The 20,321-nt window shown below is 38.8% G+C and overlaps 1 protein-coding gene across 4 annotated transcripts in view; it reads left to right on the top strand.

Annotated features, from left to right (window-relative positions):
- R3hcc1l (R3H domain and coiled-coil containing 1 like) overlaps nucleotides 1-20,321 on the top strand; it is a 91,490-nt gene that overhangs the window by 7,735 nt on the left and 63,434 nt on the right. Inside the window, exon 2 of one of the 4 annotated variants that reach the window (XM_057779978.1) lies at nucleotides 12,916-13,014. The exons of the other annotated variants lie outside the window; for them this stretch is intronic. The gene's annotated coding sequence lies outside the window, so the exon portion shown is untranslated. The remainder of the gene's footprint in view (nucleotides 1-12,915; nucleotides 13,015-20,321) is intronic. 4 annotated transcript variants of the gene reach the window in all.

The following is a 20,321-nucleotide window of genomic DNA, read 5'->3' as shown; positions in this document are numbered from 1 at the left end:
AGGTTTTCTATGTAAGATAACCCTATGGATTGACTGGAGAGTGTTTCAATGCTGGTAATGTAGACATATAGGAGGTGTGGGGACGAGCAGTAAGGTAATGGAGCTAGAGGAGCTGGAAGAGTCAGAGTACAAATTTGAGTGTGATATATCCAGTATACTGTGTCACTGATAATGGTCTGGGAGAAAGATAATGATTTCAGTTTCTAATTTGTTAAATTTTAAGTATATAATTTATGTGGTAGTTTTAAATATTCATTAATCTTAATGGGTACTTCCTCATAATCTGTTTTTGAGGTCATGAAGTTATCCTAGCAAGTAAATATTCTTGGCGATGGTGTTTTGGAACTGACTTTAGGGTAGTAGAGCCATACAAGAGAACCAATCTTATCACGTGATGCTTGCTTATATCCTTTGACTCTAAAGGAGTGTTAGTTTTGCTTGACCACCCACCTTACCTCCTTTTTTTTTTTTTTTTTTTTTTTTTTTTAAAAAGTGAAGTTTGCTAGTTTCTAGAGCTTAATCTGCAGTCATGAGGTGTACTACTGGAGAAGGTTTTTAAGTAATTACTGTGACTGTTAAAAAGATTCAGAGAGGTTCTAGGGATCCAGGAACTCCGAGTGTGCCTTGATTAAGAGAGTGGATTCAGGAAGCATAGGTTTGAATGATCTTTTGTGATTAATATGTGTCCTAAATGAGTTTGTTGGGTTGCAGCTTCCTCTGTTTTTAAAAGAGAGCTGCTACTAAAGCTCCCAACTTTGATGAGATTGTGTTAGGGATTATCTCTTAGATTTAGAGCATTACCTGGCAAATATTAAGAGCTCAGTAAATATTAGCTCTAGACTACCACTTCTCGGATAACTGCTGCTGCCATCACTTTATCATTTTATTTTAAAAATCAGTTACGTTCTTGTTTAACTGTGTACTAGTGGAATGGTAAGCTGCTGGAGATAAATTTGGAGCTCAAACGATCAGACAGATTGTTAAAGGAATGTTGTAGAGCTTCGTGAGAGGAGCAGAAAAGGCTGAAGTAATATTGGGTTGGGCAGGAAAAGAAATAGCAAAGACACTGATGGAAGGTGTTGAGCGGAAGAAAACTTCTATATGATTGATTATCCATATACAAGTTATTTTAATTAGGATTGGATTTGGTTGCAGTCAAGGAAGAGAGACATAAACATGGTAGCAGTTTCTTTCTCTTGATGTGAAGAATCCCAGAAAGCTTCATGCTGTGGTATTGTGTTGTTCCACTGTGTATAGATGCTGTTCTTCCACAGTGTCACTTTCATGGTCAAGATTAGTTCCCAGCACAGAGGTGGGAAGGTAACCATAAAAATCAAAGTCACTCTAGTCACAGAGCTCTGCAGCTCTAGCTATTTCGTCCACATTTCACCCAGCCAAAGGAGAAAGGAAGGGAGTCAGTCTGTCCTCCTGAAAGATACTTCTAGAGTTATGTATACCACTTTTGCTTATATGTCACTGATAAAACTGGGTCACATACCATAACTTGATGCTGGTAAGGTTGGGAACTGTAGACTTTGCTTTGAATCTTCAGTGTCTGTGAATGAAGACACAGTAAGAATATCTAAAACTTGCTCTAACCAAGTTGCATGAACAGTCCAAGCTGAGCATCTTTAGAATGAAAATCCTGAGTGTGAAATCCAGAATGGCCTGTAGTGTTCTGGTTCCCAGAGTAAGGGGTGCTTAACCAGTATGTTGTTTTTAGAGTTTGATCCTTTTTTGGATCTGGATATATGTGTGTACCTATATGTTTTCAGCTAACATTAATGTTCACTATAGTTACTTTATTTGGCAGTTGGCAGAAAAGTGATGGCAAATAAGCCTCTCATACCATTCTTTTGTTGTGTTAAGCCTGTAGTTTTATATAGTCTTCCACCACCCTCCAATTTAGTTGGTTTTTGGCCAATGGTTTTAATCCATCTCTGTCTTTTTATATTACTTCTCTCTCACTGCTGTTAATCGTACTTCCCAAAATAGATAAATGAGCAAATTTAATTAAATGTGTTATTTGCACTGCCTCCTGATCATTAATGAATTTGTAAGTAAGGTCAGACCTACAGCCCTCCTGGTGTTACAATTACTAAATCTTGTCTGTCTACTCTAATGGCAATTATTTGCTTTAAGTTATCTAAAATTTTTAAGACTTTCATATTTTATATGTTTATGTTTTGTCAATATTAGAAATATAAAGACCTAACAAAAAGAGTCTATTTTCAAAGACTTTTTTGTTTTCTTCAATTGAAATTTTATTTATACATTTTTGAATAATGGATAATTTATTTAAAATCAAAGTATATATCAATGTTTGTGTTTTGTTTCTTTGAATTAATTTTCCAGATTTTACTTTATATTTAATCAATAGGAATACAGTTTGTAGACATAATTTAAAGAATTAAATAGGGGAGCTGAGAGATGACTTAGTGGTTAAGAGCGTTTGCTTTTCTTCCAGGGTACATAGTTAGGTTCTTAGTTCCCACATCAGGTGGCTTACAGCTTCCCATAGCTCCAGTTTTGCTCTTCTTAAACAGTCATCTCCACTGGTGTTCTCTTCTTAGCCTCCCAGTGTAGTTACATTTTGACATTTGGTTGTAGTGGCATTGGCATTTCAATTGTATTTTAATCAATAAAGACTGCCTGAAGATCTGAGAGTAAAACAGTTCCACTGGTCAGCCTTACAGACCAGGTTAATCCAGTAGCCACAATGACACACACCTTTAATCCCAGTGGTACACGCCTTTAATCCCACTACTAGGAGAGGAATATAAGATGTTGGGGAGACAGCTCTCAGACACACAAGTCTCATTCTGAGGTTCTGTGAGGCAGGATCACTATCAGACTGAGGTCGAGGTAAGAGCCAGTGGCTGTTTTGCTTTTCGGATCTTCAGGTTAAACCCCAATTTCTGACCCTGAGTTTTTATTAATCATGCTTCATTTGGCTACATTAAATAGTTTTGCATTTGCATTACTTTACCTGTACAAATTTGGTAGTGTCTTAAATGGCCTCACTGTGGCCTTCCCCAATGTCATAGCACTCTTTCAGTTCCAATTTACCTTCTTCTCTGTCCTCCCTCACCCATCTTGCTTCCATTCTGAAGCTCCTTTTCCATTAACCTATTTGAGTGATGATCTCTGGGCCTACTGTGTTGCTCTTTTTCCTAGGATTAGTTCCCTTTGTTGTAATATGTAGACTTCTCTCCTGGGTTTGATTTTCAGTCTTGTCAGAACTTATATCTTCCTCATTCTTCATTTACCCACTTGCTTAGGTGGAACATATCCTCTGGTAGTAGTGTCTGCATAAAAAGATGGCACTGTAGCCAAGAGTGGGAGAACGGCAGTCCTTATTTAACATGCCTCTTGTTATGTAGCTTTTGGTCCGGATTGGGTGCTTTTGACTTTTGATGCACAATTTTGAAAAGTCCGATTTACTGGCATTCTCTTACTTCTCTCTCATGCTGGGGATCCTGTTATCTATATTCATGTTTTCTTCTTTTGGCTTTCTGTACTTGTCAAAAGGATGGGACCATCACATATTACGTAGAATATCAGGCACAAAATTTTTGTGAACAAAACAGATCGCTAATCTTGTATAGACCTTTCTATGCTCTAGCTTCTAAAATTTTAATGCTATTTTTTTCTTCTTTGCTCTACTCTTTCTTTGTGGATTTGGGTCTTATGTCTGTTATTATCTTAGTAGGGTTTGGAGGGAAGAACAAAATTACTTGTTTGTATGTACATTCTGCCCACTTTTCCCAGAATTTACTTGATTAGATTACATATTCTGGGACCTGGAGGGGATAAAGTAAAGTGAGGATCTGATTTGGATCCTGAGTACCTATACAAAAAAGCAGCATGGTAGCATATACCTGTAATTCCATCACTATAGAGGTGGTGATGTCTTAGTCCCTGGAGCTTTCCAACCAGCTAGTCTAGCCATATTGGTGAGATCCAGGATCAGTATAGACCCTGTTTCAAAAGGAGAGTGATTGAGAATGATACCCAACATTGACCTCTGGCTGGTGTGGGAAGTCCTTCTGTCTATGTGTTGCTTCTGTTGGTTAATGAATAAAGAAATTGGCTTGGCCTAATAGGATAGAACAGAGCTAGGCAGGGAAAACTAAACTGAATGCTGGGAGAAAGGAGGTGGAGTCAAAGAGAAGCCATGTAGCCCTGCCGGAGCCAGATGGTAGAACTTTACCTGGTAAGCCACAGCCTCGTGACGATACACAGATTAATGGAGATGGGTTAATTTAAGATATGAGTTATCCAGAAATACACTTAAGCTATTGGCCAAACAGTATTGCAAATAATATGGTTTCTGTGACATTATTTTGGGGCTGAGCAGCTGGAAACAAACAAGCAGCTTCTTAGAACATCTGGCCTCTACATTTAGGCTTGTATTCATGTATGTTTACCTGCACACACACAACACTCCTTCCTGACCTCTTTTTTTTTAATTCAATAATACCTTACAGATATTTATATCAATTACAAAAGTATATCATTGTTGTTGTTGTTGTTGTTGTTATTTTAAAATAGGGTTTTACTGTGTAACCCTGGTTGTCCCAAAACTCGCTCTGTAGACCAGACTGGCCAAAACTCACAGAGATCCACCTAACTCTGCCTCCTGAGTGCTGGGATTAAAGATGTGTGCCACCACCATCTGGCTATACATCGTTCTTTTTAAAGCACATGGTTTTGTATAGTATGAGTATACTTGTATCAGTGAATATTAGATTTTCTTATAATTTTCAAGAATATGAACAGTTCTAGAAAAGTATATATAGAAGTCCATATATTTTCTTTTTTTTATTTTCTTTTTTTATGTTAGTCTTTTTTTTATTTTTATTTATTTATTAAAGATTTCTGCCTTCTCCCCGCCACCACCTCCCATTTCCCTCCCCCTCCCCCATCAAGTCCCCCTCCCTCATCATCCCTAAGAGTAATCCCGGTTCCCTGCCCTGTGGGAAGTCCAAGGACCACCCAGCTCCATCCAGGTCTAGTAAGGTGAGCATCCAAACTGCCTAGGCTCCCAGAAAGCCAGTACGTGCAGTAGGATCAAAAACCCATTGCCATTGTTCTTGAGTTCTCAGTAGTCCTCATTGTCTATTATGTTCAGCAAGTCCGGTTTTATCCCGTGCTTTTTCAGACCCAGGCCAGCTGGCCTTGGTGAGTTCCTGATAGAACATCTCCATTGTCTCAGTGTGTGGGTGCACCCCTTGCGGTCCTGAGTTCCTTGCTCGTGCTCTTTGGGTTCACCTTCTTAATTAGCTTCTCTAGGATCATGCATAATAGGCTCAACGGCCCCTATTCATGGCTAGAAACCAAATATGAGTGAGTACATCCCATGTTCCTCTTTTTGGGTCTGGCTCACCTCACTCAGGATAGTGTTTTCTATTTCCGTCCATTTGCCTGCAAAATTCAGGAAGTCATTGTTTTTTACTGCTGAGTAGTACTCTAATATGTGTATATTCCATACTTTCTTCATCCATTCTTCCATTGAAGGGCATCTAGGTTGTTTCCAGGTTCTGGCTATTACAAACAATGCTGCTATGAACATAGTTGAGCATATACTTTTGTTGTATGATAGGGCATTTCTTGGGTATATTCCCAAGAGTGGTATTGCTGGGTCCAGGGGTAGGTGGATCCCGAAATTCCTGAGAAACCACCACGCTGTTTTCCAAAGTGGTTGCACAAGTTTGCATTCCCATCAGCAATGGATGAGTGTACTCCTTTCTCCACAACTTCTCCAGCAAAGGCTATCATTGGTGTTTTTTTATTTTAGCCATTCTGACAGGTGTAAGATGGTATCTTAAAGTTGTCTTGATTTGCATTTCCCTGATCGCTAAGGAAGTTGAGCATGACCTTAAATGTCTTTTGGCCATTCAAACTTCTTCTGTTGAGAATTCTCTGTTCAGCTCAGTGCCCCATTTTTTAATTGGGTTGATTAGCCCTTTAAGGTCTACTTTCTTTAGTTCTCTATATATTTTGGAGATCAGACCTTTGTCTGTTGCGGGGTTGGTGAAGATCTTCTCCCAGTCAGTGGGTTGCCTTTTTGTCTTAGTGACAGTGTCCTTTGCTTTACAGAAGCTTCTCAGTCTCAGGAGGTCCCATTTATTCAATGATGCCCTTAATGTCTGTGCTGCTGGGGTTGTACGTAGAAAGTGTTCTCCTGTGCCCATGTGTTGTAGAGTACTTCCCACTTTCTCTTCTATCAGGTTCAGTGTGTTCGGACTGATATTGAGGTCTTTAATCCATTTGGACTTGAGTTTTGAGCATGGTGATAGATATGGATCTATTTTCATTCTTCTACAGGCTGACATCCAGTTTTGCCAGCACCATTTGTTAAAGATGCTCTCTTTTTTCCATTATATACTTTTAGCTCCTTTATCAAAAATCAGGTGTTCATAGGTTTGTGGGTTAAAGCTAGGGTCTTCTATTTGATTCCATTGGTCGACTTCTCTGTTTCTATTGCCAATACCAAGCTGTTTTCAATACTGTAGCTCTGTAATAGAGTTTGAAGTCAGGGATGGTAATGCCTCCAGACAGTCCTTTATTGTATAAGATTGTTTTGGCTATCCTGGGTTTTTTGATTTTCCATATAAAGTTGATTATTGTCTTTTCCAGATCTGTGAAGAATTTTGATGGGATTTTGATGGGGATTGCGTTGAATCTATAGATTGCTTTTGGTAGAATTGCCATTTTTACTATGTTGATCCTCCCAATCCAAGAGCAAGGGAGATCCTTCCATTTTCTGGTGTCCTCATCGATTTCTTTCTTCAAAGACTTAAAGTTCTTGTCAAATAGATCTTTCACTTCCTTGGTTAGAGTTACCCCAAGATATTTTATGCTATTTGTGGCTATTGTGAAAAGTGATGCTTCTTTGATTTCCCTCTCTGCTTCCTTATCCTTTGTGTATAGGAAGGCAACTGATTTTTTGGAGTTGATCTTGTATCCTGCCACATTCCCAAAGGTGTTTATCAGCTGTAGGAGTTCTTTGGTAGAGTTTTTGGGGTCGCTTATGTATACTATCATATCATCTGCAAATAACGAAAGCTTAACTTCTTCCTTTCCAATACGAATCCCCTTGATCCCCTTATGTTGTCTTATCGCTATTGCTAGAACTTCAAGCACTATATTGAAGAGGTATGGAGAAAGTGGACATCCTTGTCGTGTTCCTGATTTTAGTGGGATGGCTTTGAGTTTTTCTCCGTTTAATTTAATGTTGGCTGTCGGCTTGCTGTAAATAGCTTTTATTATATTTAGGTATGATCCTTTTATCCCTAATCTCTCCAAGACCTTCATCATAAAGGGGTGTTGAATTTTGTCGAATGCTTTTTCAGCATCTAATGAAATGATCATATGGTTGTTTTCTTTCAGTTTATTTATATGGTGGATTACATTGATAGATTTGCATATGTTGAACCAGCCCTGCATCTCTGGGATGAAGCCTACTTGATCATAATGGATAATTTTTCTGATGTGTTCTTGGATTCGGTTTGCCAGTATTTTATTGAGGATTTTTGCATCAATGTTCATGAGTGAGATAGGCCTGTAATTCTCTTTCTTGGTTGGGTCTTTGTGTGGTTTTGGTATCAGGGTAATTGTAGCTTCATAAAAGGAATTTGGCAATGACTCTTCTGTTTCTATATTGTGAAATACATTAAGAAGTATAGGTATTAGCTCTTCTTGGAAGGTCTGGTAGAATTCTGCATTGAAACCATCTGGTCCTGGGCTTTTTTTGGAAGGGAGATTTTTGATAACCGTAACCGGTCTATTTAGATCGTTCACCTGTTCTTGGTTTAGCTTTGGTATATGGTACTTATCTAAAAAAATGTCCATTTCTTTTGCATTTTCCAGTTTTGTGGCATACAGGCTTTTGTAGTAAGATCTAATGATTCTCTGAATTTCCTCTGTGTCTGTGGTTATGTCCCCCTTTTCATTTCTGATCTTATTCATTTGCGTGTTCTCTCTCTGTCATTTAATTAGTTTGGATAGGGGTTTGTCGATCTTGTTGATTTTCTCCAAGAACCAACTTTTTGTTTCATTGATTCTTTGGACTGTTTTCTGTGTTTCTATTTTGTTGATTTCCGCCCTCAGTTTGATTATTTCCAGTCTTCTACTCCTCCTGGGCACGTCTGCTTCTTTTTTTTCTAGAGCTTTCAGGTGTGCTGTTAAGTCCCCAATGTATGCTTTCTCCGTTTTCTTTAAGTGGGCACTTAGTGCTATGAACTTTCCTCTTAGCACTGCTTTCATTGTGTCCCATAGGTTTAAGTATGTTGTCTCTTTATTTTCATTAAATTCAAGGAAGACTTTAATTTCTTTCTTAATTTCTTCCTTGACCCAGGTGTGGTTCAGTAGTTGACTGTTCAGTTTCCACGAGTTTGTTGGCTTTTTGGGGGTAGCATTGTTGTTGCCTTCTAACTTTAATCCGTGGTGATCTGATAAGACACAGGTGGACACTGATATTTTTTTGTATCTGTGGAGGTTTCCTTTGTTTCCGAGTATGTGGTCAATTTTCGAGAAGGTTCCATGAGCTGCAGAGAAGAAGGTATATTCTTTCCTATTTGGGTGGAGTGTTCTATAGATGTCTGTTAAGTCCATTTGCTTCATTACCTCCAACAATTCTCTTAATTCTCTATTAGGTTTCTGTCTGATCTGTCCATTGGTGAGAGAGGTGTGTTGAAGTCTCCTACTACTAGTGTGTGTGGTTTAATGTCTGCCTTAAGTTCTAGTAATATTTCTTTTACATACGTGGGTGCTTTTATATTAGGAGCATAGATATTCAGGATTGAGACTTCATCCTGATGAATTGTTCCTGTTATGAGTATAAAGTGTCCATCTCGATCTCTTCTGATTGATTTTAGTTTGAAGTCCGTTTTGTTAGAAATTAGTATGGCCACACCTGCTTTTTTTTTTTTTAGGACCATTTGCTTGAAAAACCTTTTCCCAACCCTTTACTCTAAGTAGATGCCTGTCTTTGTGGTTGAGATGTGTTTCTTGCAAACAGCAGACTGTTGGATCCTGTTTTCGTATCCAATCTCTTAGCCTGTGCCTTTTTATAGGTGAATTGAGACCATTAATATTAAGTGATATTAATGACTAGTGGTTGTTTGCTCCAGTTATTCTTATTGTTTTTGGTAGTAGAGTTTGTGTATCTCCCTTCTTTGAGTTGTGCTGGTGAAGGGTCGCTAGATGCCTGAGTCATTGTAGGCAGTGTTAGCAATGTTGGATTCCTTGGGTTGTGATTTTCCTTCTATTACTTTCTGCAGGGCTGGATTTGTGGCAACGTATTGTTTAAATTTGTTCTTATCCTGGAATGTCTTGTTTTCTCCATTGATAGTGAACGATATCTTGGCTGGGTATAGTAGTTTGGGTTTGCATCCGTGGTCTCTTAGTTTCTGCAGTACCTCTATCCAAGACCTTCTGGCTTTCATGGTTTCCATAGAGAAGTCAGGTGTAAGTCTGATCGGTTTACCTTTATAAGTTACTTGCCCTTTTTCCTTTGCAGCTCTTAATATTCTTTCTTTAATCTGTATATTTTGTGTTTTGATTATTATATGGTGAGGGGATGTTTTTCTTTGGTCCAATCTGTTTGGTGTTCTGTATGCTTCTTGAATATTCAAAGGAATTTCATTCTTTAGGTTGGGAAAGTTTTCTTCCATAATTTTGTTAAAAATATTTTCTGTGCCTTTGAGTTGTGACTCTTCTCCTTTTTGTATCCCTATTATTCTTAGGTTTGGTCTTTTTATTGTGTCCCATAATTCCTGAATGTTTTGTGATGAGAATTTGTTGACTTTGCTGTTTTCTTTGATCAGTGCATTTATTTTCTCTATGGTGTCCTCAGAATCTGAGATTCTTTCTTCTATCTCTTGTATTCTATTGATTATGCTTGATTCTGTAGTCTCTGCTCTTTGACCTAGATTTTCCATATCCAGCTGGTCCTCAGTTTGTGTTTTCTTCCTTGCTTCCATTTCAGTTATCAATTGTTGAACTGTTTCCATTACTTGTTTGATCGTTTTTTTCTTGGTTTCCCAGGGTATCATTCACATATTTACTCATTTCTTCAAACTTTTTGTTATACTTCTCATCCATTTCTATAAGGGTGTTTTTTACATGTTGTTTAAGGGACTCTATTGCTTTCATAAAGTCAATTTTTTCCACTTCTTCTGTGTTAGGGTGTTCAAGTCCTTCTGATGTAAGATCATTTGGTTCTGGTGTTTTCATGTTGTTTTTCAGATTGTTAGGTGAATTCTTGCCTTGGCGCCTGCCCATCTCCTCCTATCGATGCTATCTAATGGGTCTTTTAAAGCAGGATCAGGTTTCCCTGCTGGGCCAGGGGCCTCGCTTACAAGATGCCCTCGCTCCGTTTCCTGTCTCCCACCGTGGGCCAAGATCCTTCTCACCACTTAGAAGGGTCTCCAGGAACAGGGCCAGGCTCCCCGTTTGCCAGGGATCCCGCCAACAAAAGGCCTACCACTCTGTGGGCCAGCCACCAAAACAGAGAAAGTCCTGCTGCCCTCTGTCCCGAGCTCCTGACCCAGAGCCCAAACAGGCTAAACTGGGTGATCCCGCGGCCCCGCGTAAGGGAGGGAGAGTGAAGGGGGCCCCCTGGGCGCAAGCTGGGATGGGCCAGGAAGAGAGAGGTCGCAGCAGAGGAGGAGCAGCACCAGCAGAGGGGACCAGCCCTCACAGACTAACCGAGGGGTCAAGGAGGTCTGGGAATGCCCCTGCTCCGTTTCCTGTGGCCCGCCGTGGGCCAAAAACACTCTCCCCACCCAGGAGTGTCTTCAGGGACAGGCCAGTGGATCTCGCCAATAAAAGGCCTCCCAATCTGCAGGTTAGGCCCCAAGAAACCTACTTGATTTAATTGTAGTGGGACGATCTGCTCTCAGTGTGGGCTTCACTGTTTCATGCTTGGACTATCCCACATCCGCCAGTCTCCGCCGCATCTGCGCGCCGGTCTCCGCCGCATCTCCGCCCGGCGCGTGCATCTGCCCTCCGGTCTGTCTCCGCCCGGCGCGTGCGTCGGCCCCCCAGATATTTTCTTAAATGTCAGTCCTCTAAGCAGAATTGCCTTATCAGAGGACCTTTGATTTATAAGTTTATTAGGCATATTGTTTAGATGCCTTCTCTACTAATAGAAATGTGTGTCTACTAGATAATGTTCTTGAGCCTTCTACTGACTTCACTGAAACAAGACTGACTTAAAAAAATTTAAAGTTAAAAAAAACCTTAGGAAATTCTGTTGCAAGGAGCCGCTTGTTCGTCCAGGCCACTCAGAATTGAAATAATCACAAAGAAACTGTACTAATTAAATCATTGCTTGGCCATTAACTCTAGCTTCTTATTAGCTAACTCTTATACTTTAACTCATCTCCATTAATCTGTATATCACCACAAGGTTGTGGCCTACCAGGAAAGTTTCGGCATGTCTATCTGTCGGTTCCATGGCTCCTCCCTCTCTGCCTTCCTTCTCCCAGCATTTAGTCCAATTCCCCCCCCCCCCCCCCCCCCCCCCGACACACACACCTATCTAAGTTCTGCCCTATCAACAGGCCAAGGCAGTTTCTTTATTCATTAACCAATAAAAGCATCACATAGACACAAGGACCTCCCACACCAAAATTCCTTTTAAAAAAGAGTGTCTTTAGTTTGCATTTCTTTGCTAACTTATGTAGGTTTTTCTTTATTAACTGCTGAGGTTTTTTTATTTATTTTTTTATATTTATTTATTTATTTTTTTATGGCCAGCCTGGTGTTCAGCACCTGCCATTAACACAACATATTGTGCTACAGTAATGCCTGGAAGTTGAACATTGTTTTGTAATTTGTTCTATTTTATTTATTTATTTTTTGATGGCAGATAGAAGGTGTTTCTGTCCCATTACACCTGTCCTCAGAGACCTAAAGTGAGATGTCATTTCTTTACTCATGTTTATTGGTGGGTGTCTAAAAGGTGCATGCGTGTGTGTGTTTTCATTATACAGTCCATGCTAAATCACTGTAAAGTCTTTACTAAGCATTTGGATGGGTGTCAAAGAAATATTGTGTAGTTTTAGAAATGACTTTTGTTATATTTTTAGGCAAGGCTGTCAGAAGGGAAGTTTTGTATAATTTGCCTTCAGACAAAGCTTGTCTGCATGTAGTTTTTCTTGTTTAAAAAATAAAAATGGTAAGTTGCTTAATATATAAACTTATTTTATATACCTATTGTTTCTTTATTCTAAATATGTTTGCTTGTTTGTGGTACTTGAATATAATTTTGTAACTCTCAGGAGGTAAAACAAGCTTCTTGAAATAATTGGGTCCTTTGCTTGTGCTTACGGTTTTTGTTAGACTTAGTGTTTATGGAGTATGCAGACTTAGTTTTTAGGGCTGGATTCCTAGCTTTCCATAGTCTTTTTCTGAGGTAATAACTGAGAGTTAGTACCTTATCAAGCTCTAGCTCTGCTATAATTCATATAGAGAACAGCAAAGATGCAGTGTTATTATAGGGGTTTAATTAACTCAACCCAAGAAGAATAGATGGCTATTTAAATCCTCAGTAAAGTATAATGAATACTGTTATTAAAGAACTTGGAGATGAAAATAATTAGGTAACTGATTTTAATTTTTAATATTACTTTTTAGGTATTTATTTTCAATTAACTTTTCTTTCAAAGAAAACAGTATATTACTATAAACTGCCATTTTGGAGAGCTTTTCCTACTCACGTCCTGATGTTCCTGTCACTGTCGCAGCTCACATGTGTTGTCAGGAGCAGTCTGGGAAACTGATGTGCAGAGTAGAGGCTTTAGTGGTGATCAGAGGGTTGGCCACAGCAGCTGTCAGAAGATAACTTACTTATGTTGCTGAAGCACATGGCTAAACTTTTTTTTTCTTTCTTTTTTTCTTCAGTGTCTCTCTATGTAGCTCAAGCAGGCCTTGAACTGTCTTTGTAGCCCAGACTGGCCTTTTGATTTTCCAGCCTCAACCTCTTAACTGCTGCGATTACAGGTATGCTCTACAATACCCAGCTCAGAAGTTTCTTTTAAATGGTTTTCCACAGTGAGACATAGTCAGAAATAAATGCTGATGTCAAGACCCAAGTTTAAACAAAGTGGTTTCAAATAGAATCCAAGGATGAGAAGCCTTAGACACAGGAAAAAAGGATAAAGTAGCCCTCCCCCCCCACCCGCCTTTGATAGAGGTTTTGCTTTTGTTCGCATCAGAAATCTGCTTTCCAGGTATTCTAGATGTGTGTGGTTTAGTGAGTAGATGCATGCACATGACAGACTGCTTACATCTCAGAGAAAGCCAAAGGGGGTTTGAGTCTTGGTTATTTAAAATCTCCTTGTACCCGTCTTATTAGGAGTATTATTATTTTTTTTTCAAAGAAGAAACTAATTTGCTACTGGCTATAAAGAGTGACATTGTGTCCGGGAAAATGCTGTACTAACACTTTGTACTGTCCCACAAGAGTACTTCTTAAGTCCCCAAATGCAGAACTGACAATCTGTGACAGGCTATGAATGGTTGAGCAGCAGTTGGGGAAGGTAGACAGCGGAATAAATGGTTATATGTAAGCTAAAGAGGAGCTGGGAGGGGAGGAAATGAGAGCAGAGTGGAGTAACTCGGGTTTTGTGGCAGTTTAAATGCAAGCTGTTCTAGTAGTTAAACTCTAAGTTGGGAGACAAAAATAGGGTGTGGAGGGCGAATTGATGGGATGGGGACACCCTCTTAAAAGTGTCTTTGTTCTAGTTTGTCATGTCACCAAAACTGTAAGGTTCAGGAAGCTGGAAAGTTAAGAGCACTGGAGCTCAGCAGTTAAGAGCTTTGGCTGCTCTTTCAGAGGACCCAAGTTCAATTCCCAGCAACTACATGGTGGTTCATTGTCTATAATTCTAGTCCTAGGGATTCTGCACCCTCTTCTGGCCTCTGTAGGCACTAGGCACACATGTGGTTCACAGATACACATGCAGGCAAAAACACCCATACACATAAAATAATAGGGAAAAAAGTCTGTAAGGTTGGGTCAGATGGAATTTAAATTGTTAAAAAGACCAGATAAATCACTTTGTATCAGGATCAGGAATGAAACTAAGTATCAGTATAATTGAGATGGGAGCTTAGGAATTCCTGGTTAGGAATTGTTGCAGTAGTGGTAAGGCCATTTAACATTACTAGATACCAAATAGCTTGGCTTTTAGTGCAAGCCGGTGTATCTGGTTGATTGGCTCAGTTAATTTGATTAATAAATTTAAATACATACCACCAGCTGATAATTGTTTCTGGAATACACAACTTACCATAATTGTATTAGATATCAAAGAATGAGTTTCTAGACTACAAGGAGTACTTCATAGGGACAGGTTACATTTTTCTTTTACCGACTCGTTCTAAATATGGAATTAGACTTGGGAGCTCTTTAGAGTCTTGTCCTCCTGCTGATTCTGTTCTGATTTTAGGTTGTTATTTTACTGCTTTGTCATTGGCATGAGAGAAGTATGAGTGAGTCTTAAGGTTGTTTATCTTGTCTTTACACCAATGATGCATATTTTAAAAGATAAAAAGGATAATGGAAGGGCAAATATGGTGATCGAGGGATGAGTAGAGACCCAGAGGCACTAACAGTAGCACTGTTCAAATTATCCTTAGGGCCCAGACTGGATTCCCCACTGCTCTACTTGAATTCCTGATCCCTGGTGTTGAAGCCTTCCATTGTCAAGTCTTAGGTTGAGTCTCCACAGGTTTCTTACAGAAATCCATACTTGATTTCATGTTATAGGCTGAATGTTTATGCTCCTTCTCACCATGTTATTGCACGTGTGGAAGTCTAAATCTCAAAATGATGGTGTTTTAGAGGTCGAGCCTTTGGGAAGTGGTTGGTAGGAGGGTAAAGCCTTCGGGCTGGATTAGTGCTCACAGAAGACAACACTAATCTCACTTCAGTCTATTGAGGATATGAAGAAGACTGACCTTAGAAGAGGGCCCTCCTAAGAGCTTGGCCATAGTAATTCCTTGATGCTCCAGATATGGCCAGCTGCATAAGCCATCATGTCTGCGGTCCTTTCTGCCTCTTCACATGGTTTTTGGTGGTGGTGGTTTTATATATATATATATATATTTTTCTGTTTGGAATGTCTCCTGTAAATTCTGTCTGAATAACACTGTGTCGTCATTCCCTCCCTCCCCCAGGCAGGGTTTCTCTGTGTAGTCCTGGCTGTCCTGGAACTCGCTCTGTAGACCAGGCTGGCCTTGAACTCACAGAGACCTGCCTGCCTCTGTGTGTGTCATCACTGTCTGACTGAATTACGTTTTCTAAAGGTTTACCTCTAGTACCACATATTTCATGGCATTTACTTTAACTGTTCCAGGGGCTTAAAGATACTTCTTTACTTGGATTTCTGTCATTTATTGCCTTTTTCTTTATTGGCAATTATATGTACTCCATTTAGACAACTTATTTCCCTTGCTTCATCTTTCTAATTAGTTAAAGATATCTTATTGAGGGAGGCTACGTTTCTTTTCATGTGTCTCAAATTATGTTGTTACTTGTAGTCTGCTTTATAATCTCCACTGCCCCAGCATAGATCTAAATAAATACTTAGTTTGACAGTGAGAAAATGCCATTACTTATTATTAGCTTTTATCTCTCTTTAACGTTTATCTTGTTTTTGAATCATAAGAATAATAGATTAGAATGTGCTTTAAGTATTTGAGCAATGTTTGTTCAGTAGATTGTTTTTCTTTGAAAGCCTCTGCAACCCTCTGTGCAAGCTTTTTGATCCTTAAAACATTGCTGTGAAGATGTTTTTATATTCTAAGGTAATTGTTATTCTTGAAGCTCTTAATTAGTAAACTTTAAACCTGCATAGGAGACAAGTTCTTATTTATTAACTTTCATGTTTTCTTTGCTTGCTCAAAGAGAAACTTGCCTTTTGGTATTCTCCATCTCTAGACACAGTTTTCTTTCATACATGTTGACGTAGCTGCAGGGAGAGGCAGACAACAGTTGTAACTATTTATAGCATATAGACTTCACCTCCTTCATTTACAATTACTCATTTTTTTTGTTGGTGTTTATTAAGCTATTCCCTCCTATGCTTTTTACTCCATTATAGGTTTTAGAAAGTTTGTGTTTTAGTCTAACATAATAGTTAAATGCAGGGTCTGGAACTCTGAATTAACACATGGGAGCTCTGTGATCTTAAGTAATTGAGATTTTAGATTTCTCATCTATGGAGCTGAGATAATGATAGGTACCACTTAGTTTTCTGGTTGGAGTCAAAAGAGATAATAAAAAGAGACACTAAGCACAAATTAAGTATAGTGGCCTCAACTTTAAAAATCCATTTAATGATTTATTGGCTTTAGGCTGTGCATTCTAAAGAGGGGGAAGTTGTAATGCATGCGAGGGCTGAGACACAGCCCCCAAAACCTTATTCTTTTGAATGCTTTTATTGTCAGCAATAGGATGCCATTTTAACTCAGGACAGACCCAGGAAAGAGACTGTTGAGTAACTTTAGAAACACAGACCAGGGCTGGAGAGATGGCTCAGTGGCTAAGAGCATTGCCTGCTCTTCCAAAGGTCCTGAGTTCAATTCCCAGCAACCACATGGTGGCTCACAACCATCTGTAAAGAGGTCTGGCGCCCTCTTCTGGCCTTCGGGCATACACACAGACAGAATATTGTATACATAATAAATAAATAAATATAAAAAAAAAAAGAAAAAGAAACACAGACCAACATCCAGATGTGTAGAGAAAAAGAGAACTTTTTGTTTATGTTTTTTCTCTTCTCTGTTTGCTCCCTACTGCCAAGTGTATATTCAGAGTAGGAAACAGAAAAGTCTGTTTATTGTATTGCTCTTGTTCAGTCACAGAAAACCTTTCATCTGAGTACTTTTAGAAATGGTCAGTAATAGAGCTAACATTAAGTTTGGAAGAGTTAAGCGGGTGAGCTACGGGGTTGCCATGTCAGTGGAGTGTGAAAGAGACGAAGTTTCAGCCTGTTTCCCAGACTATAAAGTGTGAAATCGGTTGGTGCTCATGCGTGGTGACTATTGCTAGTAGAGTGTAAAATGTTTGGGACATTAATTATGCTATATTGCAAGGAAAACCTTTTCATGCTGTAGTTTAAGACTCAAGGTTCTACTGGAATTATGTGCTAGGTATTTTTTGTCATCCCGATACTCGGATTTTCGTGAAATCTTGAAGTTGTATTCTCTTTGTCCAATGGCATACAGAGAAGCAAAGGCTATACATGCCCAAGGAAAGCACAGAATACGGTAATTATTATGTCCTGTAAGATGCATCTGAAAATATCATCTGCAACTCATATTTGATAGATGTTTCTCATTTTGAAATTTTTTATTATTTTTTCAAACAGTCTTATTTTATAGCCAAAGCTGACTTTGAACTTGGGGTCATCTTGTCTCAGCTCCAGGTTATAAGATTATGGTGTGTACCACCATGTCTGTCTTCATTTCTTCAATTCTAAAACTCAACAATGAAGAATTTCTATATTCTATTTTGAAGTTTTCTCTAGTCTAAAAACTGTGTTACTCATTTTACTGGTCATTATCCCCATGTGTATGTATGCCACAGGATGCTTTCAAATACTGGGGGAAGAAGTACAGAAATTACTCTGATGGGAAATAGAAAATGGGGAGTTCCTGGCCTGACACCTGCTGAGGTTCTTTGCTATATGGCTTTGAGTCAAGGTGAATGAGGAAGTTTCAGACAATAGTCAGCTATAATTGTGAGCACTTCAAGGTTAGAAGGCAATTGGAAATAGACATGCCGTGAAAGCGTGCAAGTTCTTTCATTTTTATCTTGGTGTTTTTCTCATTTTATTAAGGCAGTTTTGAAATGTCTTTGGTTGCTTTGCATTTACAGAGTTTAATCAAATTGTAAATGTTTATGGAATTAATACATTGGTGTATCTTACTGAGTATCATGTAACCTAATGTAGTAGTTAAGTGTGGGAACTTTGATATCTTAACTAACAGGTTAACTAGGTGAACTTGTGTCATTTTTATTGTAGTTGGGAGGAAATGAGATTTTATTTATTTATTTTTGGTCATGTTCCATTTAATCTTTACTTATTAATAAAACAGCCCACAGTCCAGATTTAGACTTGAGGCTATATTTTGCAGATCTTGGTTATGATGATTAATAATCATCCATCATTACTCGTTTTGAAGTCACCTAGAAGACTGTACTTTGTGTGTGTGTTGTTGTTGATTTGCAGAAAAAGTTTAACTGAGGAGGGAGGGAAGGCTCACTCTGAATGTGTGTAGCTCCTTCCTATGAAACAGGGTCCCAGTCTCAATAAAGAGAGGAGAAAGAGGAAGCCAGCTGAGCCCTAGAACTCATCTCTCTCTGCTTCTTGACTGCAATCTCAATGTGGCTTGCAGCCTCTTGCTTGTATTTGCTTGCCTTCCCTGCTGGAGTGTTGCACCTCAAACTGTGAGCCAAATGAACTCTTTCTCAAGTTGCTTTTGTCACAAACTTTTGTTACAGCAACAAGAAAAGTAACTAGTACTGTGGTGTAAATGTACCTGACTGTATACTTGCTTGTTTCCATAACACAAACATTCTGTTCCCCTGTCCTCCTAGGCATGGCATTTCATGCCAGGGAAGCTCTTCTTCAGGATAGGGACAGCTGAGTGTACCCTCAGAAGCCCATGTGAACAAGCATCATGTGGTTCAGCCTTTCATGATATCTAAGAGTTTTCAAAACTCCTATCTCAAAGTTTGCCTTTTTGAACTCCTCAGTCTCAAACTACCATCTCGGACTTTACCTCCCCAAAACACTTGCCTTTGCTCACACCTCACAACTCCCTAAATATTCCATCTTGGTTTTCTCCATGGCCAGTGTGATCCTTGTACAGTAAGCAGTTAATTTCAGTATCAGATGTTGGTAGCAGATGAGATTTTGCACACACACACACACACACACTTTAATACAGTCTCTGTGACACTTAATGTGACACACATTAGCTGATAGTTCCTTTTTCTTTCCCTTCCCCTGCTACTTTTATTGCTGCTACTCCACCATTGCCTCACTTTTGTTTTAGGCCTAAACCTTAATGAAACAGAAGACATAATTAGACATGGTTCACAGCAGCAGATTAAAAAAAAAAGTCATCATTTTCTTAGGCATTGACTAAATGCTTTCTAAACCAAATTGGAAAAATGAAGATCAGGATCTTCATATTGGTTTAACATAGCTGTACAAATGACTTTAAAAAGTGATTATTCTAAAATATATTTGGCTAATGTATAAAACAACCTTTCTATGAACTTATGGATTATATAGTTCAAAGAATTGCCATTATTTACTACTCTTTTAGCACCAGATTTTGTGTATGTGTGGTTTTTTTTTTTTTTTTTTGAGTGATGTGCCCTTTTTTGGAATTCTTAAAATAATTTTTTTCTGCTCTTGGGAGAACAGTTGTAGAGTTCTTGTGGGAATCAGATAGAAAAGTTGTCCTGACCATTTACACTAATGGAGATGAGCATTAGTGTGGATAATATATTTGGATTTGATGTGCATTATGTGATTATTTTTGCAGCACAATTAACTTCCTGATTAAACTTTGCTGAGCATATATCTTGAGCATACACTTGGTGGAAAAGTGGGTGATAAAATTATTAGTTTAGTTGATAGGTGATACGGATTTTGATCTGGCTTTCCACTCACATAGTTGTAAGTCTGAGATAACTCTCCAATAAATTTTCTCGTCTTTAAAATGAAGAGATCCTGAGTAAATTGGGAGCATAGGGACCGTGGAAGAGGGTTGAAGGGGAGGGGAGAGGATGGGAGGGAAGCAGAAAAAAATGTATAGCTCAATAAAATCAATTAAATAAAATAAAATGAGGCTGGAGAGATGGCTCAGAGGTTAAGAGCATTGACTGCTCTTCCAAAGGTCCTGAGTTCAATTCCCAGCAACCATATGGTGGCTCACAACCATCTGTAATGAGGTCTGGTGCCCTCTTCTGGCCTGCAGGCACACATGTAAGGAATGCTCTGTATACATAATAAATAAGTATTAAAATAAATAATAAAATAAAATGAAGAGATTATACAACGTGAATTTTAAAAAATTGATTCTTTGTGAATTTCACATCATGCACCTCAATCCCACTTATCTCTCCATCTCTCCCCTCCACTCTTGCAACCTTCCCCCCAAAAGAAAACAAAAGGTAAAAGCAAAAAATAAAGACTAAAAAATAAAAAAAAATCTCACTGTGGAAGGTGTGTTGCGTCACCCAGTCTACTCTTTTGCAGTGAGTCATTGGCTGTATTCCCCAA

This window comes from Chionomys nivalis, chromosome 8 (genome assembly GCF_950005125.1).
Source record: "Chionomys nivalis chromosome 8, mChiNiv1.1, whole genome shotgun sequence".
Taxonomy (NCBI): domain Eukaryota; kingdom Metazoa; phylum Chordata; class Mammalia; order Rodentia; family Cricetidae; genus Chionomys; species Chionomys nivalis.
This window is presented reverse-complemented; position numbering and strand designations above follow the sequence as displayed.